The sequence below is a fragment of the Tamandua tetradactyla genome, chromosome 4 (assembly GCF_023851605.1).
Source record: "Tamandua tetradactyla isolate mTamTet1 chromosome 4, mTamTet1.pri, whole genome shotgun sequence".
NCBI classification, from domain to species: Eukaryota; Metazoa; Chordata; class Mammalia; order Pilosa; family Myrmecophagidae; genus Tamandua; species Tamandua tetradactyla.
The window spans coordinates 2,735,162-2,755,325 of NC_135330.1; the positions used below are offsets into that span (position 1 = coordinate 2,735,162).

General features: G+C 41.9%; 1 protein-coding gene across 1 annotated transcript in view; it reads right to left on the reverse strand.

Annotated features, from left to right (window-relative positions):
- The window catches only part of LOC143679731 (late cornified envelope protein 1E-like), a 281,074-nt gene that overhangs the window by 59,375 nt on the left and 201,535 nt on the right, over positions 1–20,164 (reverse strand). The window contains exon 7 of the mRNA XM_077155955.1: positions 16,311–16,408. The gene's annotated coding sequence lies outside the window, so the exon portion shown is untranslated. The remainder of the gene's footprint in view (positions 1–16,310; positions 16,409–20,164) is intronic.

The following is a 20,164-nucleotide window of genomic DNA, read 5'->3' on the forward strand; positions in this document are numbered from 1 at the left end:
TAGAAATTAATAACATACACACTATGAAACAACTCTTGGGTAAGATTAAATACAAAATGAAATCGCAGAACTTTTAGAAAATGATGATGAACTAGACAAATAAGATTCTGTAGAACACAGCTATATGAATGTTCCAAGGAAATTTCATGGCATTAACTACATATGTTAATGAATAGTAAGATAAATGAATTAAATGTACAAATTTAAAAGCGAGAAAATATCAACAAAGAAAACCAAAAAAATGTATAAGGAAGGAATTGATAAAAGCACAGGCAGAAATGAATGACCTAGAAAATAGAAAAGCAGTACAATAAGCAAATAAGTAAGTAAACAAATAAATAAGCTGGTCATTTGAATCAACAAAGTAGACAAACCATTAACCAACATAATTTTTTAAAAAATGAAATAAAAGTGTGAGTGACAAAGCACAAATACAAAAAATGAGAAATAACAATAGGCTTTTGCCCATTTTGTTTGGCAAAATCTGTTTGATATAAACAGATAGTTCAGAGAAAAAATACAAGCAACCCTTAAATACATGGAAAGATGCTAAAGTTGGTCATAATAGTAAAAACACAAATTAAAACTTTATTAAGGGTGGTGCAACAGTAGTTCAGTGGCAGAATTCTTGCCTGCCATGACAGAGACCCAGGTTCAATTCCTGGTGCCTGCCAATGTAAAAACAAAAACTTTAAGATACCATTTCTCATGAACAGCTTGTAAAAAATCTAAGAGTTTAGAAATAGACTTTGTTGATGAAACTGTGGAAAGGTGGGCATTCCCATACCTTTCTAGTAGGAAAGCAAAATGATACAGCCTCCACGGAGAGGAATTCGGCAAAATCCATCAATACTCCATGTGCCTTCTTTGCTCCTGCTCTTTCCCCAGTGTCTGAAGTAGGACTTAATAGTGGCATTCAATAATTATTTGTTGAAAGAATTAAATGATTTTACTTCTTCTTTCACATGCATTAGCTTATATAACCCCTAGTCAGACCTGTGATTGTGGAAAGACAGATAATAATCAAGCTCATACCAAGGAGAAAATGGAGTTTCTTCCGTGTGACAAAGGCTGTACAGTTAGAAAGGGTCAGAGTTAGGGTCACATCCAGGTCTTCTGAATATAAATTCAGTGACAGATCACACTGCAGAGAGAAGGAAGGCGCCACAGAGGCGTAGTGTGAAGATCTACCCAAAAGGCTGGGGAGAAGCCAGAAAGATTGGCCACCTCCAGCCCCATCAGGAGATTCTGGCCGTGAAATCATACCACCCACTTAAGACTTTAAGGAGAATCATTCTCAGGACCAGTGTTCCCAGGAGCATGAGGAGGAAGGCGAATGCTGAGACAAGAGGCCTCTGGAGGAAAACACGGACATAAGTGGTTTCGAAAACAAAGTCAGGAGAGGGGTGAGAAGGTAGCCCAGCCCACTAACCCCCTGTGCCTTGCAGTATGAATACGGGGTTATAGTAAGAGTCCCTCCAAGAATTTAAGTATAAAGGGATAAATATTTCTTCTAATTGATAAACATTAGAGTGGATCAAATCAGAGATATATTCATGTTCATTCCAAATCCTTGCACATCAAACCAAACCACGGACAACAGCCAATGAATCCATATACAAATGCACCTCCAGCCATTTCTCCTTCCAAGAAAATGAACAACGTCACACTGCTCACAGGGAAGGCTGCTTTTCACCACTGTCCTTCAGGGAAGTCCCAGAAAGGGGCTGTAGTTTTTCACCTCCCTCTCTTGGTGGTACTTTATATCATACAGAACCATCTGTAAAGCACGTCTGAGTTTTCTCTTCCTCAGTCTACTGAACGTAAGGAACTCTCCCCAATAGGCCACAGCTGTGGGCTGGGAAAAAGGAAGTAACATGGCGGGAATGGGGGCCAGGGGCATTTGGTCCATTTCCTCAGGTCATTTATTTGTGCCATCAGGACCTGCTCAAGTCCGGTCTTGCATGTGCCTCTTTTGTTTTAGGAAGGAGTGCTGCTGTGCACAACCAAAGGAAAGGCTCAGTGAATCAGACCACACCCACTTCATGATGGGCAGCTCACATTTCATGGGAACTGGATTGTCCACGGTTAAGCATTCAGTCTCAGCTAAGGCCCAGTAGCAGACTTCTCAAAGGAGGGTAGTTATCTACAGAGGACAGCAGGGCTTTGCTCTAAAATCCTAAGGCTGAAGTGCTGTCACTGTCCTACAGGGGCCTGCCAAAGGCTACAGACAGCATCTCCACTTGCCACTTAAATTTCTAGCACCATTGGATCTTCTGGATTGTATGCTCAAGCGGCAGAGCAGCTTGCATAGTACCCTGAACCTCTTGTAAACTTCCTTTTTTTCCAGTCCCCATTCAAAAATAGCAGTTTTTTAGATCACTTGGTGAATGTGCAAGAGTAGCAGACTCAAATGAGGAATATGTTGTCTCCCAAATCCAAGGAGAACAACTGGGCATTGTGCCTCCTTTTTGGTTGGAGGAGGGGCCAGATGCAAAACAGCTTATCCTTCATCTTAGAAGGGATATTTTGACATACCCCACACCACTGAACCCCTAGAAATTTCACCGAGATGGAAGGCCCCTGATTTTTTGTTGGGTTTATCTCCCACCCTCTGACACTCAAATGCCTTAATATAGTTCTACTTCTTGCTTGTTTGGTCCAATCAACATGATATCATCAATGTAATGGACCAGGGTAATGTTTTGTGAGAGGGAAAGATAATCAAGGTCCCTGTGGACTAGACTATGACATAGGGCTGGCGAGTCGATATACCCCTGTGGTAGGACTGTGAAGGTGTATAGCTGGCCTTCCTGGATGAAAGCAAACTGTTTATGGTCTTTACTAGCAGCAGTTGAGGAAAAAGGATTTGTCAGATCAGTAAATGAATACCAGTAACCAAGGAATCTGCTGGTTTTCTCAAGCAATGATGCTGTATCTGCAATAGTAGCTGCAATTGGAGTCACCATCTTATTAAGTTTACAATAATTCACTGCCATCCTCAAAGATCCATCTATTTTCTGCACAGGCCAAATAGAGTTGAACGGGGATGTGGCGGGAATCACTATGCTTGCATTCTTCAAGTCCTTTTTGATGGCAGTAATCTTCTGCAATCCCTCCAGGAATGAGGTATTGCTTTTAATGTACTATTTTGCTATGTAGAGACAGTTCTAGTGGCTTCCATCTGGCCTTTCCTAACATAATAGCCCTCACTCTACAAGTCAGGAACCAATGTGGGGTTTCTGCCAGTTGCTGAGTATGTATATTCCAATTATGCCATTCTGGAACTGAGGAAATAACCACAGAATGGGTCCAGGGAACCACTGGACTCACAGTGAGATGGACCTGAGCTAAAACTCCATTGATCACCTGGCCTCCATAAGCCACTGCCTGACTAGTAGGCCATGGTGACATTTGGGGTTTCCAGGAATTAATGTCACTATTGAGATGCTGTCTAATAATCCCTGAAATGTCTGATCATTTCCTTTTCCCCAATGAACAGTGGTACAATGATGTAGATCTCTTGGGGAAGGGCTGAGAGGAAGATTAACAGTATCAATTTTTGGCAATGTAGGCAGGTCCTTGCCCAAGGGGACCCAGCCTTCCCTTCATTCAATGGACTCTGGGTTTGTAAACTGTCTCAAGTCTGGAAATTGATCAAAGGGCCATAATTTCTGTTTTTGAAATTCAAGTTAAACTTTTGTTCACTCAATCTAGAATCGTTCTACTTACACAGATCAAGTAAGAATTTAGTAGATTTCCCATCTATTTTACTTATAGGTACTCCATGATATACTAGCCAATGCCATAGGTTTCTGCGAGTCAGACTATTTTGACTGTTGCTTTGAGTCTGATATCCATTATGGTAGCCACTTTATCTTTTTAGCTTTTTTTCCATAGAAAGCAGAAAAATAATTTATTCCAAAAGATGGCAGAAAAGAAATTCATCCTGAAAATATAGTTCCATGTAATTCTGTTGTGTTGGGACAGAGTCGATACACCTGAGCATGCTGTTGTATTGACTGCCCCACTGGAATCTTAGTTGCCTTGCAGCAGTTTCTGGGCTAGTCTTAAACACTTTGCTGATCTCATGGTGTTAACAGACAGGAGCCATCTTCAAATCCACAGATTCAAAGAGAGAGTACCATATTTTTCAGAAGAACAACACCTTTCGTCTCAGAAAACCACATTCACATTTTGTTGAGTTGGCACAGGTTAGGTTAAGCAGGCACGTCATTCATTAAAGTGTAATGAGGTAATGGGAAAAAATACTGCATTTTAGAAAAGATACTCAAATGTGGTATGAATGTTTAAGGCAGCTGATGGCCAAATAGGTGAGTCAAGGAAGGTGGTCTGGGGTTGGAAGTGATTTTGCATCCAGAGGAATTCTCTACATGACCTCAATGCTTCAGCACTGCAGAAGATGCCTTCTCCCTCAAGGCCGATGATACTTGACACACCAGATTATTTCATTTTTCAATCGTGGTCCAAAGAGAGAGTTGAGTTGGGCCAAAATTGCAATTAGCCAAAAGAGATAGCAGCAAACTGGTCACCAACATGGTGATGACAACTCCCATCAGTCCCCTTACGGATGAGCCAAAGGGGCTGACGAAGCCCCAGCATATGCTCATCATGATGAGAGGCGCCATAAGGCCATTTCACACCGTGGTTGCTACCAGAGCTGCCAGCCCCTGCCCTGCCGCCTCACTTTGGTCCTACCCACTTAATCTTTGTCAGTTAAGTGCTGCCACTTGCCAACCCAGGATCCAGTCATCCCCATTGTGTTTAAACATCCAAGTTCAGTGACAGCAGTTCCACAGTAATATCTGAACTACAGAGAAGAGCAACCACGAAGCTCTTCTGGGATGATGGAGTTTGTCTCAGAAATTTATTCCTCACAGTCCTGGTGAAAGGTGCATCCTCTGGACATTCCTGGGTAAAACGAGCAGGACTTACATGATAAATCCATTCTAATATTCTAAGCCTTTGGATCCTCTCTTCTACATTATACTAGCACAGTTCTGGCATTTTGACTTCAGATGATGTTAGCCACCTTTTAGGTCCATTCTTAGCCAATCATTCAAACAAACGGTTAGAACCCTTTTCAATCCCTCAAGCTTCAAAATCAAATCCAGAATCTCTTCCCAATGGGTCAATATCAATAAATTCAGCTTGATCCAATCATATTTCCCTTCATCATTATCTCATACCTTTCCCTGATTTTCTTTCCCACACATATTCACCTGACTTCTATCTACACAAATTGGGAAAACATGTGCAGTTCTTTTGTAGAGTGGCAAATCTCTCCATTGGTTCTATTTTGTACTCAGGTTTTGGGTCCTGTTGGGACTTCAGTCTAGTTATAGGTCTGGAAGAAAGAGGGGTCCGGGTGATGTGTCATGAGAAGAATAAGAAGTGTCTTGAAAGCCAACTACCTCAGGGCATTCTACTACAGTTTCAACTGGTAAAATGGGATTAATCTTTTCACAGGGAGGTGTGAGAGCTGTTTCCCAGGGTTGGTGGGTATAAATTTATCAGTCACAGTAGGGTTAATCTCTTCAGGTGGAGTTTGACGGCTAATCCCTCAAAGCTGACCATTACAGGTTTATTTGCAAAGACTCAGCAGAATCCAGGGCTTCAGTGTCTCCACCATCACCATTACCAGCCCATATGTCCCCATTCCAATCTCTAGATTCTTATTCCTTCTAATCAATGCCCCTACTTTAAAAGCAGACATCCTGGAAGGTTGAGAATTCTGTTTATGCTATAATTCAGCCACTCACATGATGAGACTCTGCGTGTGATTTTCAGAAATCTCAAGTCTGCAGCTACATGTAATGAGCTTTTCTTTCAAGGCACATGTAGAAACTTTCATGTCCTTCATGTGGCACTTGAGTTGGGAATTTGAAGACTTGAGCTCATCCTTTTCTTATATCGCCGTATCCAACATATTTAGGAGCAACCAGTCAACATCAATATACTTTTTACCTCCATAAAACTCTGCTAAGGTGTCAAAAACACTTTCACCAAAAGTTTTGCCTCTTACATACATTTGAGTTTAAGTAGCCAGATGCAGTGGTGATATTTTGCATATCTCTGTTGCTAACTCATACGATGAACCAAACACCAGTGCCATCTTAATTGTTGGAATTAGAGTCATTAATTTCTTTGAATCTAATCAGGTTATAGAACCAATTCCAAAAACCCTAGAACAAACTCAGGAATCTCATTCTTTTCTGTTTCTCAAGAACCACTCCTGGTATCAAAATCTGTATAAGTCAGGAATCTCTAGGGAAACAGAACTGACAGGAGATATTTATAGCAAATATTATGAGGTTTTTTTAGGAATTGGCCCACTTGACTGTGGGGAAGGGAAAGTCCAAATTCCATAAGGCAGGCCACAAGCTGGGAATTCTAATGAAGGTTATTGATTAATTTACTGGTGATTTAAATGCATGAAATACCCTTACACTAACAATCAGGCCAGTATCTGTTATGTTAGTTTCGTGGCTGGAATTATATACTATGGGGCCAGGTGCCCAGGGTTCAAACTTCACCTGGCTCCTTGCTAGTGGTGTCATAAGGTCCTTGTCTCAGTTATCTCCCTGCAAAGTGGAAAAAATAATGGTATCTCTCCATAGGTAGCTGTGAGGGTCGATAAATCCACACATATCAAAGTGCCTGGCACACGGCATGGTAAGCACTCAATAAATGTTAGGAACTCAATGAGGTTTCTTTAAGGCCAGCTGCTTATAAAAGCAAGGAATGTGTTAAACAGAGAAGATACAAATGGTCCTAATCAGCCAGACCTTACCCAGGATGGAAGATTGCCATGAGCTGGGCTTTTCTTCCTGATGAATAGTTATGGCTTCTAGAAGCTGCTCTGGAGCACGGCTCAACCAGGGGAACTCTGACACAGAAACATCTAAGGTTCAGAGCTGATCGGAGCTAAATGTACTGATGCAATACCAACCCTCCTGCTTCTCCCTTAAGCCCCTGGCCCATCCAAGCATGAGGAACTTCCCACTGGTCTAGCTCTTTCCTCCCCAATTACTGGACTGTTACATTAGAGGGGGGCTGGGTCTGTATCCCTACTTGGCTTAATTTTCCACAGGACTCAGACAGAGGACAGAGGTGCCGGGTGGCTGCGGAGGGTGCGGTCAAGTGTCAGAAATTGCATCAGCTTTCGAGAAGTGTTTAGCACACTGAACAGTCTGGACCACACTGCCCAGAAAATCTTTTTTAAATGTTTACGATACATTTCCAGGCCAAGCATGGTTGCCGTTTGGGTTCTGTTTCTGGTTTGTCTCTCCAAGGGGAATTAACCGTCATGGAGGAAGATTCCCAAACACAGGCTGAAATCTACCTTATCTTCCAATCCGAATCTCAAATGTAATTAATCACAAATGATAAAAATGGGAGGCTTTGCTACCTGCTGATCTGTATATTACTGTGAATCGACTAAGCACTACCTTGTACTGGGCTTATTATAAAATAAACCTAGTCTCTCTGTCTAAGAACTTCAAATTAGTAGATATAATTGGAAATGCATTGAAATAGCCAAAGCCTCTTAGTTTTGAGTGCAAAAGTCCGTGACCTCTGCTTGTGGTCCTCTCTAAACTAACCTCACCCTTGGTATGATTTCAGATTGCTCTACTGTGTCATCCTCAATCCTGCAAACAGCTGCTCGGGCCACATTCTCTGGTGCAGAGAAAGACGTGGTTGCAAAGGAATTCTATTCTTCAGAGTTGCAACCTCCCCACACCAAAATACTCCCTGTCATTTCATCAAGGATCTTTTCCATTGTTGGCCAGTCGCTCACTCAAAGAGTTGCCCTTATGAAACAAAGGACTAAATTCCACCTCTATTTTCCATGATACACCAGTCAGGAACTCACTGCTCTAATTATCATCTATTTCATGATAAGATCAGTAGCCATAACTAAGTGTTTGTCTTATGAATGGGTATTGTGAAATGTAATTACACTGCCTTACCTATAATCAATGAAAAATTAAGTTCCACCTTCACATAATAGATGGTATTATTTTAACTTCAAATTAAGCAGTAATGCTGTAATCTGAAATAAATCACAGATTCATCATTTTTCCACCCATGACCTAGTCTTTCTCACTTTACTGGTTCTGGCTTTCTACCTCCCCTGTAAATGAAGATTTTGACTTCCCTGCCCTACGTGCTTACTTAAGCGCCTCTCCTATGTAGATGTGGGCCCTGCAGATAGCTCTGCTGTGATGCGTGGCAGCTGTGGAAATCAGTCTGCAGATCCAGTTCAGTGGCATGCCACAGCGCTGTGCTCACACACCTTCACAGGGGAATTCGATCACCCACCAAATGGAGATACCTTTCATTGTCCCTATGCAGGGCCGCGACCCTCACCTCTCCTCAGGTACAGGCAGAGACTAATAATAAAATTTGTCTATTCCAAGTTTTGCCCCTCTTCTCTGCCCTTCCCGTGTCTCAGGGTGCTGGTCTTCTGCTGAGAGCATCGTGGTGTGGAAAGATGCCAGTGCCAGCTCCTGGCATCAGAGTCAGATCTGGGTTCAACTCCAGCTCTGCTATCTGCTATCTGTGTGACTCTGGAACAAAGCCTCCTGAGCTTCAGCTTCTCCACCAGTAAATAAGATTCACAAAGCCTCCCCTTTGGGGCTGTTGGAAGATTAGTAGTATATGTAAAGCGACTTCCACATAGCACATAGCTCGGCTAATGTTGGCGCCTTGCACTCTCCCTTCTCCCATCCGCGCTTCTCCCTGCCACTCTCGTCATTGTACCTCCTACTTTCTCACATTAGAAACTGCCAGGCTCTGTTTTGTCACTATGACACCACTTCCCAAATTCTCCTCCTAACAAGGTCCTCGGAAGCCAAAACCAGAAGTGTGTTGGGGGTGGGTCACCTAATGGGTCCCCAGGTTGCAGAAGGAATGAATTACTTTTTGAAAATTTGGGATAAAGTGGGATAGACACTACCTGGGGAGCGGGGGGTGACAACGGGAGCAAACTTTATGAAATTTATGAAAATAAATCAATTTTTAAAATGTTCATGCCTTTTGACTCAATTTCACTCCAAGGGATTTATCATAGTAAGAAAATAATCAGATATCTTCAAAGATTTGGGTATAACGATGGTCATTACAGCATTGAAATGGTGAAATATTAGAAACTATCAACAATAGTGAAAGAATAGGATACTGAGAAAATGGAATAAATACTAGGTAGCTACTAAAACTCAGGTTTTTAAGAGAATTTCAAATAATCCTGGAGAATGTTCAGAATGATACAAACTTATGGGTATATTATTAATTTTAAAAACATTCTGTATACGCACACAACTATATATATATATATATTTGCACAATACGAATACATACATTCACACATACGCGTATAAATGAAATACTGGGAAAGCCATAATCCAAAATGTTAGTGGTGAATTACGGACTTGTAAAATATTTTTATTTTCTTCTTTGTATTTTTCCATGTTTTACAGATTTTCCTCCGTGAACATGTATTACTTTACTAGCCATAAACAAATGCATCCTTTAAATCCGTGACGGTTTCTTGGATGGGCTGGTTGCTTTGGTCAAGGAGGAGGCTGAGCAGCCGTGGCTCGCGCTCGCCCTGCCGGCGAAGGCCCATTGCCTTCCGCAGCGGCAACGCCTCCTGCCCGTGCCCGGCCCGCAGTCTTTACACCGGAGCGTCAGCCTTCGTAAAGCCTCCTACCCACACGCGGGCACTGTTGGGGAGCAGGTGCAAGGTCCCTGTGGTGCTTGTGTGTCCCTCCTGATGACCCAGAAGCTGGGTTGGGGCTCTTCTCCCAGCTTACAGCCTCGAGCACGGAGCTTCGCGGCAGCGCCATGAGGCAGAGAAGTAGCGCAACCAAAGACGCCCATCGGAATTCCGCAACAGGACCGCAGCCGGGCACGCACCTTCCCTGCCTTCTCTGTCCTTCACTGACAAGTGAGGGGGCCAGTCACATCATGGCCATCTCCTCTGTCACGGCAATGCAATGTGACCCCGGCCATACAGCACACACACACACACAAGGCTGCAATCAGGATTCCAGCTGCAACTAAGTCCATTGTTTGTGTTAAAAAAAATCCCCAAGCTCCTGGCACATCCCTCCAGGCCTTCCCGATGGAATCCTCAGCTTGAGGTCAGCCTCAGCAGCCACGGCTTCAAGTGCTCCTCTGTGACGCTGAGCTAAGGTTTACATGGGAGTTTTTCAGGGATTTTCATGAGAATCCCCAACACCCCCCAAGGGTTGGCACACGATCACCCAGGCATTTACCTGTTCTTCAATTCCCAGCAGGTTCATTGGTGCCTAAACATGCCTCAGGCAGTTGACACTCCAACAGGCCCTGCATTACTGGGCATGTCCCATGTGTTATTTAGAAGCCCCACCGGATCCCTTTTGCCCTGAGGATAAAGTCTGAACAAGGACTTTACACAAGTGGTCCTCTCCAGTCTGTTCTGTGTCATCCTTTGGCAGACTCAGCTGTTGTTAAGCTTTATCCCGGCTCTGCCCTCCGTGGTACATCCTATCCCCGGCTCTGCAAACCTCCAGAAGTTCCCTTAACACATCACGCCCTTTCAGGCATGAGGTCTTTGCATACGCTGGTCCTCCTTCCCTACTTGGCAAATGGATCCAGCTCACATAATAGCAGCAGACATTACGAGTCCCTTATAGCATGACTTATAACATACCGTCTAGGTGTCTTACGTGCATTAACTCATTGTTTTCTCAACAACCAAGTCTTAATTCCCCGGGGTCTAATTTCCTAAGTCTTTACCTATTTTCTTAGCATTGTTCTTCAGCCTTCTGATCGATTTTATGAAGTACCAGATATCCTACTTTTAAAATGCTTTTCTGCCTAAATTGATGATTGCTGCCCACAACCAAGCACTTTAACTTATAAGACATCCATGCACTGGCAAACCTTTGTTGAACATCCCTGAATTCCAGGCACTCTGCTTGTGTAAAAGGATGGGTGGAACAGAAAGATAAACAAGGCCTCAATCCCACTCTTGAGGACTGAAGACAAATGATGCAAGGTAATTAAAGGTACAACGGGAGTACTTACTTAGCTCTATGGGAACCAAAAAGATGAAGCAGATAACTCCCTGCAGGGAGTCTAGGAGAACAGAGGATGTGGCATTTGAAGGGGCAGCACAGCGTCAGTGGCCAAAGTGTGCTCAGGAACTGGACTGCTTGTGTTCAAATGGCTCTATTACCATAGGTAAGTTATCCAATACCTTTGGTCCCCAATTTCCTCACCTATAAAATTAGGGATATAATAAGCATTTGGACCAGTAATTACCTCTGCAGCCAGCTCAGCCCCAGAGCGTGTCCAGTGGAACGTGTCCCCAGGCCTGGTTCCAGCATATCTGCCTTCTCACCAACCTTTTCTTACTATGAAGAACTATTTATTCTCAAGCCCAAGCCTCAGCTTTAGACACTAATTTATTGACCAGGCTTTTCCCCTGGCTAAAAGGGTCATTTTTAGGTCCTGGACCTACAATGTGTCTCAGCTCTTACTTGCTGTTTCCATCTTTATTCTTACTTTAAGGTTGAGCCAACACTATTTCTGTCTTAGCTTCCTTGTTTGTTGAAGAAGAGAAATCCCTTCTCTCCAGCCTGATATCCATTCCTTTAAGCCTATTCTGAATTATGGTCTTCAGAGTCACCCAAACCCTGGATGTTTCTCCCCTACATTCCTCCTAGAAACACTTTCTCTGAAATAAGCAGCCTGACATAATAGAAACTCCCAAGTTTGAGAATCAGAGAGATGTGGGTTCAAATCGCAGCTTTACCACTGGTTGTGAGGCTTCAGACAAGTTACTACTTTCCTGAGCCTTAATTTACCTACTTCTAGGCATTATTCCAATGCTTAAATAAGGAAAATATGTAACAAAGCCCTTCCTTTAGTTGGTTCCTATTACTTTCTGTACTCCCAGAATCCATATTTCTGTTTTCTAATGGTCACTTCTTCTTTAGCCATTCATACTGCTACCTGTCCTCTCAGTTTCTCTACTTACAAAATTATCTTCTAAAAGTCTTGTTGCCTACAAGTCATGCTTCTTGGTTTCTGGTGCTACTTGCCTAATCACGCTTTGCATAAAAACCATCCATAGTCATTGGCCATCCATCTTACTTACCTCAATAAAATGTTTTCATTCTTAATTTCAATTTACATTATAATTTCTCAATTATGCTCAAAAGGTAGTATCACTGGATGTTACGGGGGTATTTTGGCAAGATCTCTTATGCTATCCTTGTGGACAAGTTGGAGAAATCATGGGGGCATCGGTAATGATACAACTGACTAAACCAAAGGTAGTTATTAATGAACTAGCATCTCTCTTAAGAAAGATTACAGTATCATGCTCGAGTCCTACCTGAGCCCTATTCCAATTGACATTTTTATTAATGACTTGAATGCTGGTTCATAAGATAGGCACATTCAACTTTCAGATGCCAGAAAGCTGGGAAGGGTAATAAATGTTTTCATGTCAGAATTCATTTCCAGAAAAGAACTCAGGCTGGACTGGTGGGCTGAATATAGACAGCAAGGAGAAGAGAAAAGGAATAAGTGTAATGTTCTTTGCCCTGGTCCCCAAAAGAAGAGCACAATTGCAGGAGAAGATTGAACTGGTTTAGCAGCAGTCACTCTCTCCACAGTCAACTCACATTTATATATTATATAATTGCCAAAAAACCTTAATCTTAGGATGCATTTGAATAAGGAAGGTAACGGTCCATTTCCAGCTTACACAGCCAGTAATACCTTTACGATTGTGTCCAGTAACTGACACATTTTAAGAAGGATAATGGTATGCTGAAATGCATTCAGGTGGAAATCATTAGGACCACAAACCTTAAGGGGAATGTTTGAAGGAAGAGAAGGTATTTAGGCCAAACGAAAGATCTGAAGGGAACAGCTGTGAAGTAGGATGCAGGAAGCAGGAACCCAAGGAGTTCTCAGTTAAGATGATCAGTTTTACAGTAGAGGCAGATAGAAAATGTTATGGAAACACAGGCAGAGAATGACTAATTCATGGTGGGGATGAGGCTCTTTACTGAATCTTAAAGAATAGTGAGAATTTCACCACTAGAAGGGAAGAGAGGACAGAGAGGTCTTTGAAGCAAAGGGCACACAAAGCATGTAAAAACTTACCAGGCAGGAGGTGAGAAGTAAAGACTGCAAGTACCAAAGAAAGACTTCTTGGTTTTGTTTTGTTTTGTTTTTAACTTAAATGCCATTTCCTCGGAGAAGCTTTTCTTGGTCCCTAAACCCTCATCTAAATTATGCGTCCTGTTAAACTTTCTCCCAGTGTCTTAAGATTTTTCTGTATAGCACACACAATTTGTATTTTATATTTATTTATGCATGGTTTTTATCAATTTTTCCTGCTAGTCTGCAAGTTACATAAGGGCAGCAGGGCTGTGCCTGGCATATGATAAACACTTAATAAATGTATGTTGAATGATATACATAAAAACAAAATTATAGCAAACTATGACCAGTACTATACTGTATACACACATTCCTTGTGCACACAGACAGGCTTCCAAATGGGGCAATCACTGAATTAATTGAATCTTACAGGAGAAAGAGAGCAGTGGAAGGACATTGAAGATAGGTAGAGTTGGTCCAGAGAAAGTAGAGGAGGATGTAACAATAAGGTGAATACAAAGACCTTAGAGGATTCAGTATATTACTCCATGGGTGGGGGCAGGGGAGTGGTAGCTGCCAAGGTCAGAGAGGTAGGGAAGGGCCATTTGTTCGATGAATATTTATTGAGCACCTACTCAAGAAGAACTTCCTGTTCTATGCTCAGAAGTTTGGATTTTGTCCATATAGTATTAAGTAACCATTGAAGGATTGTGGCCTTGAGAGTCCTATGATTTAATTTGTATTTCAGAAAGTTCATTCTGGAGATTGAGCAGTGGATTATTTAGAGGGTGGCAACACTGGAGGCAAGTAGACATCTCGTAGGAAGCTGTTTCAGAAATCCAGGTAAGAAAAGCAGTGGCAGGGGGTGTGGAGAGGACACGGTTAAAGGATATATTTAGAAACTGGAATTGACAGTACTTGATATCTTGACTTTGGGAACGAACAAGAGTGGAATCTAGGATGATTCTTGGGCTTCTGGTGTGTGCAACTAGGTGGACTGTGATACAGGGAGAAAAGGACAATATGAAGAAGATTCCATTTTTTACATATTGCTTTTTTATGTGTTGACATGCATGAAAAAGAAACAGCCATAACAGTGGCTAGTATGTGGCTGTCCAGCTGTCCTTTAGGACTACATTTCCCAGTCCTTCTTGCAGCTGGTGGGTATATGACTGAGATCTCCCCAATGGAATATCACAAACAGCAAAGGGTTCAACTTCTTCTCACTCTCTTAAGTAGATTTATGTTCTTCTTCCTTATTACCGGTTGGCTTGGTGAGGACCAGAATGACCTTGGAAGTAACAAGCTGAGGACAGAAAAGCTTCCATCAGCCTGGGTCCTGCTTGTATCAGAGCTATCTGTTGGCCTAGAACACTCTCTTTGGAATATTTATGATAGAAAAATAAATGTATTGGTCTTTAAGCCATTCATTTTTAGAGTCTTTTTAATAGCAACTTTAGTCTGCCTCAAACAACGTATAAGTGGCGATATGGGCAGTTGTATGTACTAGTCTGAAGTTCAGGAAAGACATAGATTTAGCATTATAATCAAATAAGGTAACAGTGAAGTTGTGGGTATGAAGAAACTGCTCAAAATTTGTGTATAGAGGAGTAAAAGGAGAAAGCTTCAGATAGAACACCATGGGTATGCAATCTTTAAGTGTGCATAGAGGAAAGAATAGGATATCACAATGAAATGAAGAGAATTGGAAAACAGTGGTATCTGGTGAGGAAAGAGTACCAAGGAGGGAGCTGCCAAATGGTCAAATGCCACAGAGAGACCAAGAAGGTTAGAACTGAAACATCCATTCAAGAAGCAATGAGGGTGATTAGTTTTAATATTTTGGTGGAACACAAGGGAAATAAGTAAAAATGATGCTGAAATGGATTTAGTAAAATTAGGAAGGAAGAAAAAAGAGCCTAGGAGAGATGACACTCACAATGTTTCACTCTTCAGGAAAAGAAAGAGATGGAGGAAGATCAAGGAAGGAATGGTTGTTAAGACAGCAGAAACTTGAGCATGCTTTCATGCTAAGGAGAAAAGGGAAATAGAGAGAGAGACAAAAAGAGTGGTTGATGGATGGAGGAAGGAGAGTGATGGAATGAGAACATGGGAAATGATGGGTCTGGTCCAGGACACCAGAGATTAGCCTTGGACAGAGGTGAGACCCTTCTTGCCCTGCAGGAGGAGGTGAGGAGGTCAGGAAGAGTGCAGATGGAGGTAAGTCTGCAAAGGTGCCACAAGAAACGATCATTATTTTCTCTGAAAATAGAGATTGAGGTTGGTGTTTGATTTATGGCCCAAGGAAAGTAGTAACAATTTTGAGTAGTTACTGGGGTAGAAAACTGTGTTGGGTAAAGTTGAAGTTGGGTGATTTTCTCTGTATGTAGACAATGGGAAGGTATAGACAGTTGGACTGATGGGTATTCTAAGCAGAAAGCATAATAGAATGATGCAGACCAGAAAGTGGAGGTACTGGTGAGAGCATTTGAACGGTGGACAGGTACTCAATGAGTTTCTCTTCATCACCTTGATCCTTGCACTTTTTGAGATTTTCACCAGGCCTACCAGATCGTCTGCTCCAAACTTGGCACCGTCACTACCACTGCTGTACCTAAGTCTGGGATCTTTCCTGGAATCATTTCCTTATATAGTTCCAGATCACAGTTTGCCAGTGAAAGGGAGTTGGAAGAGGAAGCCACTATTCCCACAAGTACGTTAGGGCAGCCAGAAGTGGTAGCTTCTAGGATTTCTCCTCAGTGACTTTTTCTCCAATCTTCTGTTTGGAGAATTCCAATAATGTTAACACATTCCTAAGTAGTGATTCATTGTGATCATACTTAGCCCGCTGTTTACAGAACAAAATGTTCCCTACCTTACTACACCATTTGGAAGTTCATGCCTTGGGTAGTCCAGCTGTATACACAAAGTTTGTATACAAGTTACTGGAATATGGCAGAGCTATAGGGGCCAACCTAGTCTAGCTTAACGGTGAAGCCGAGTTAATTGTGTGAGCCGGTGGATGTCTCAGCTACTTGAATTGGATAGAATCTGTGTTTCCAAATCCTCTTTGCAACCAGCTCAGCCTTTCTCTTGTTTAGAATAGAGAGGTTACCTACCATTGCAGTCAAGAATGCAGACTCTGGAGCCAGACTGCCTGGAAATAAATCCTGGTAGTCTGATTTGGGGCAATCTTCTTAACTTTTCTGCAACTCATCTGAAAGTAGAGATCATAATAATGTAATGTAAAGAGATAACATATTTAAAGTAGTCACCCCACTCCTGGCATGTAGAAAAAACAAATAATAATCGTAACTTTATTGGTTCTACATTAAAATCTGAATTCCCTTTCTGGTTGTTCTCTTGTTACCATTATACTTATTTTCTCCAAAATATGGGGCAAATAGGGCGCTTTAGCCTAGGTTTACCAGCGTTTGCTCTAACCTCACTTCCACCTGATGTACAATATCTGCTGTGAAATCGTGTCTTCATTTGGACCTAGTCAAGCTTAGAGCTGAGACTAGCTTAGATCTCAAAACTTTCCTGTCCAACTATTGCTTTTTGATATTTGATCTTCCCTCTCACCACCTTTCAAATTAACTTCATCTCTTCCTTGCTCATGCTAGTCTGGTCACACTGGCTCCTTGTACCTTTAAATGTCCCAAATAGCTCCCACCGCAGGGCTTTTGCCTTGTTTCTTGTCGAGAAGATCTTCCCCTGGGAGCACTGCTTGTATCCTCACTGCCATCTGTTCTTGCCCACATGTCATCTTCTCAGTTACACCCTCCTTGGCGACCCTATCTAAAACAGACCCCTTTCAGCTCCCGTTCCTCCTCGTCTTGCTTTCTCTTTCTCCACCGTACTTGTCACCATCTATCATATCATGTATTTTTTCATTTATTATTTCTTCTCACCCCCATCCCTAGAACGTAAACTCCATTACAGCAGGAACATTTTCTGTTTTGCACCTTAACCACCTAGAATAGTGCTGACAAACAGTAAGTGTGCAATAAATACTGTTTGATTGAATGAAGGGATAATAAGTAAGCCCCATAAGATCTTTCTTCCTTTCTTAGCATTCAGAACATTTCTTTAGTTATTTTTTGTTTTTTTTATCCAGTATTGATTCCATTTACTGAATGTGCATTTAAGTATGCCTTTTAAAAATAGTTTGTTCTATTTCAAACGAATAATATCATTGCAGATCATCTCAAGTCTTATGGTGAAACCAAAGGAAATTGCTCCAAATATGAGTGCTTTAACCCTATGGAAAGAGACCATTACTGGTCCAATATTACACTCATTCACATTTACTTCCGTTTTAGGTAATCACATGTTAAAGAAGCCCACAGGTTTTACTTTATGAAACATAAAGAATGGTCTTAATATTTTTAGTTAGGTATTTGATTTAAGGGAAGTAACTGTGGCATATTCTTTTTTCAGCATTTTTTTTTAAATTAGAAAAGTTATAGATTTGTAGAAAAAATCATGCAGAAAGTTTTAGTCATTTTCTTGTGGATTTAGCTATCTCCACATAGCCCTCTCCATGCCAAATTACAACAATGTCTGTTTTCCTTCAGGATGTCATTGGCTCATTCCAATATAGTGTTTGCATATTTTGTGATGCTCTTGAAAAAAGTGGTGTCTCTAAGAGGAAGGAAACCTAGTCCAGTGGAAACAGCAGGGTCTTTAGGGCCTTTGGAGTCAGGCACAGGTAAGTTTCCTAAGTGTGTAACCTTAAACAAGTAATTTTAACCTCTTGAGACTAAGTTTCCTCATTTGTAAAGAAGGACTAGAAATATATTTAATAATGCCATTGGAGTTTGACACTAGAGTATCATCCATACAAGATGGGGAGTGGTATAATAAAACATGGGAGAGGAAAGTGGAGGTAAATCAAAGAAATATTCCATGTGCTGCATTAAAAAGTTCAGCTCTTCAGGTAATAGGAAATCATATAAACACTTTAAGTAGAGAGGTGACCAACCCTCCCAGTTTGTCTGGGACTGTCCTGGTTTTAGCACTGAGTGTTCTGTGACCCAGGAAACCTCTCAGTCCCAGGAAAACCAGGGTGGTTAATCACACTGTGAGAGACATGATTTGGTCAAATTTACTTTTCACACAATTCATGTGGCTGAAATGAAGAGGGTGTGCTCGAAAACCACAGGACGGGAGAAGAGAGTGCGGGAGGGGGTCAGTGCTCTCGCCCAGGGGACGGATGATGAGGACCTGAGCTGAATGGGTGGCTGTGAGGCTGAAGCAGAGAGAAAGACCTCACAAAGGGTTTCAACAGCAAAACAAACAGAATTTGTTGAATGACTGGAAGTGGGGAGTAAGGGAACAGGAGAAATCGAGGGTAAATTGCAGGTTTTTGATTGACTGGATGAATGGTTTTTAACTCCAGTGGATAGAAGTATAGAAAGTGAAGTGAACTGGTAGGGGTGGCAGTTCCCATTTAGAACATGTCTGTTTGGGGTCAGTGTCTCTGTGAGATGTCCAGATGGAGGTCTCCAGGGCATGGTCTGGGACTTGGGAGAACAGAATGGGGGAGAAAGTTATATTCTGCACAAGTGTGGGAGACGGAAGGAACATGGAAGTGGCATGTTTATCAACAATAATTATAACAGCTACCACTTATTGAGTGCCTTCAGTGTGTTGTGACTTTGGGTGTAACAGAGGCTAGTTTAAACTAATTGAAGTATAACTTAAATGCAGATAAGGGCAGGAGGGTATGTTACAAAACTCAAGGGAAGGGATGCAGGTAGATGCCAGCAAGGGTCTGGAACCAGGGAGAGCCATCCGTCAGGACTCCTGACATTGCTTCTCTCCAGTCTTCCTTGTGCCTTTGCTCCCTGATTTATTACTCTCTCTGGCTTGAGGTCATCTTAGACTGACACTGAAGTATTTGTTATTCCTGTCTGTTAGACTATAAATACTCTGAAGATAAAGGCCATTTTTACTCATTGACCATTCTTTCCTAGCAGCTAGCACAATGCCTAGCTCATGCTTAATAAATACATTTTGAATTAATTAATTTATCTTGATTTTATATTTAGGAAAACTCAGGGTCAGGGAGGTTCAGTCACTTGTACAAGGTAACACAGCTAGGCATGTAGCAGAAAGAGGAATCAAAGAGTAATTAAATCCATATTGTGTTTACTTCTAACCTTGTGCTTTCAACTAAAGAAAACTCACTTCTGGTAAGGCCCTCAATGCGTCCCTAGAGGCCTGGATTTCCTTGATAAACAATATTTTCCTGACACTAAAAGTAATTCAATGGTTAAACCAACAGGTGACAGAGGCGGTCAGGGGCCTGGCCTGTGCCGAGAGTGGGTAGTGGCACTGGCACATTCACAGAACTGGTGGAGAGCAGCTCCTCGCTGTGCACTGTGCCAGCATTCTGGGCACTCCCCAGCTCTTGTCAAGATGGTGTTAGTGTCACAGCACAGCGGCATAAGAGCCCTGGGGGGTTACTGAGGCCGCATTGGCCCCAGGCGGTGATGTCACATGACTTGGCCATCTCACATATAAAACATACAGCTGTGAAAGGTCCCAGGTGCTTGTCTACCCACTAGGCCCAAAGAGAAAAATGAGATGATTTTAGACTCTTCAAGAATGCTGTACAACCTTCGGTCTGCTTAATACAAGAATTCAAACCCACCCATTAATAAGCACCAATTCAGCACTAAATATGTTGTCATGTTAGATACTTAGGCATACAGTAAAATTACCATATTTTCTAAGCCTAAGAGCACACAATTTGCCAAAAGGGTTTTCCTGCTTTGTTTCCTTATTTATCTAAATAAAGATAAACTTGATCACACTTAATTATATATTTAACAACTCATTTCCTTGCTTGCACTATTCCATTAGCTTCATAACTAGTCTCACCAATTCTTTCCTTTCTTTTGGTTCCAGTTAATTACATTGTAATCAGGGTACATACTTTGTAGGACTTGGATCCTTTTAATTT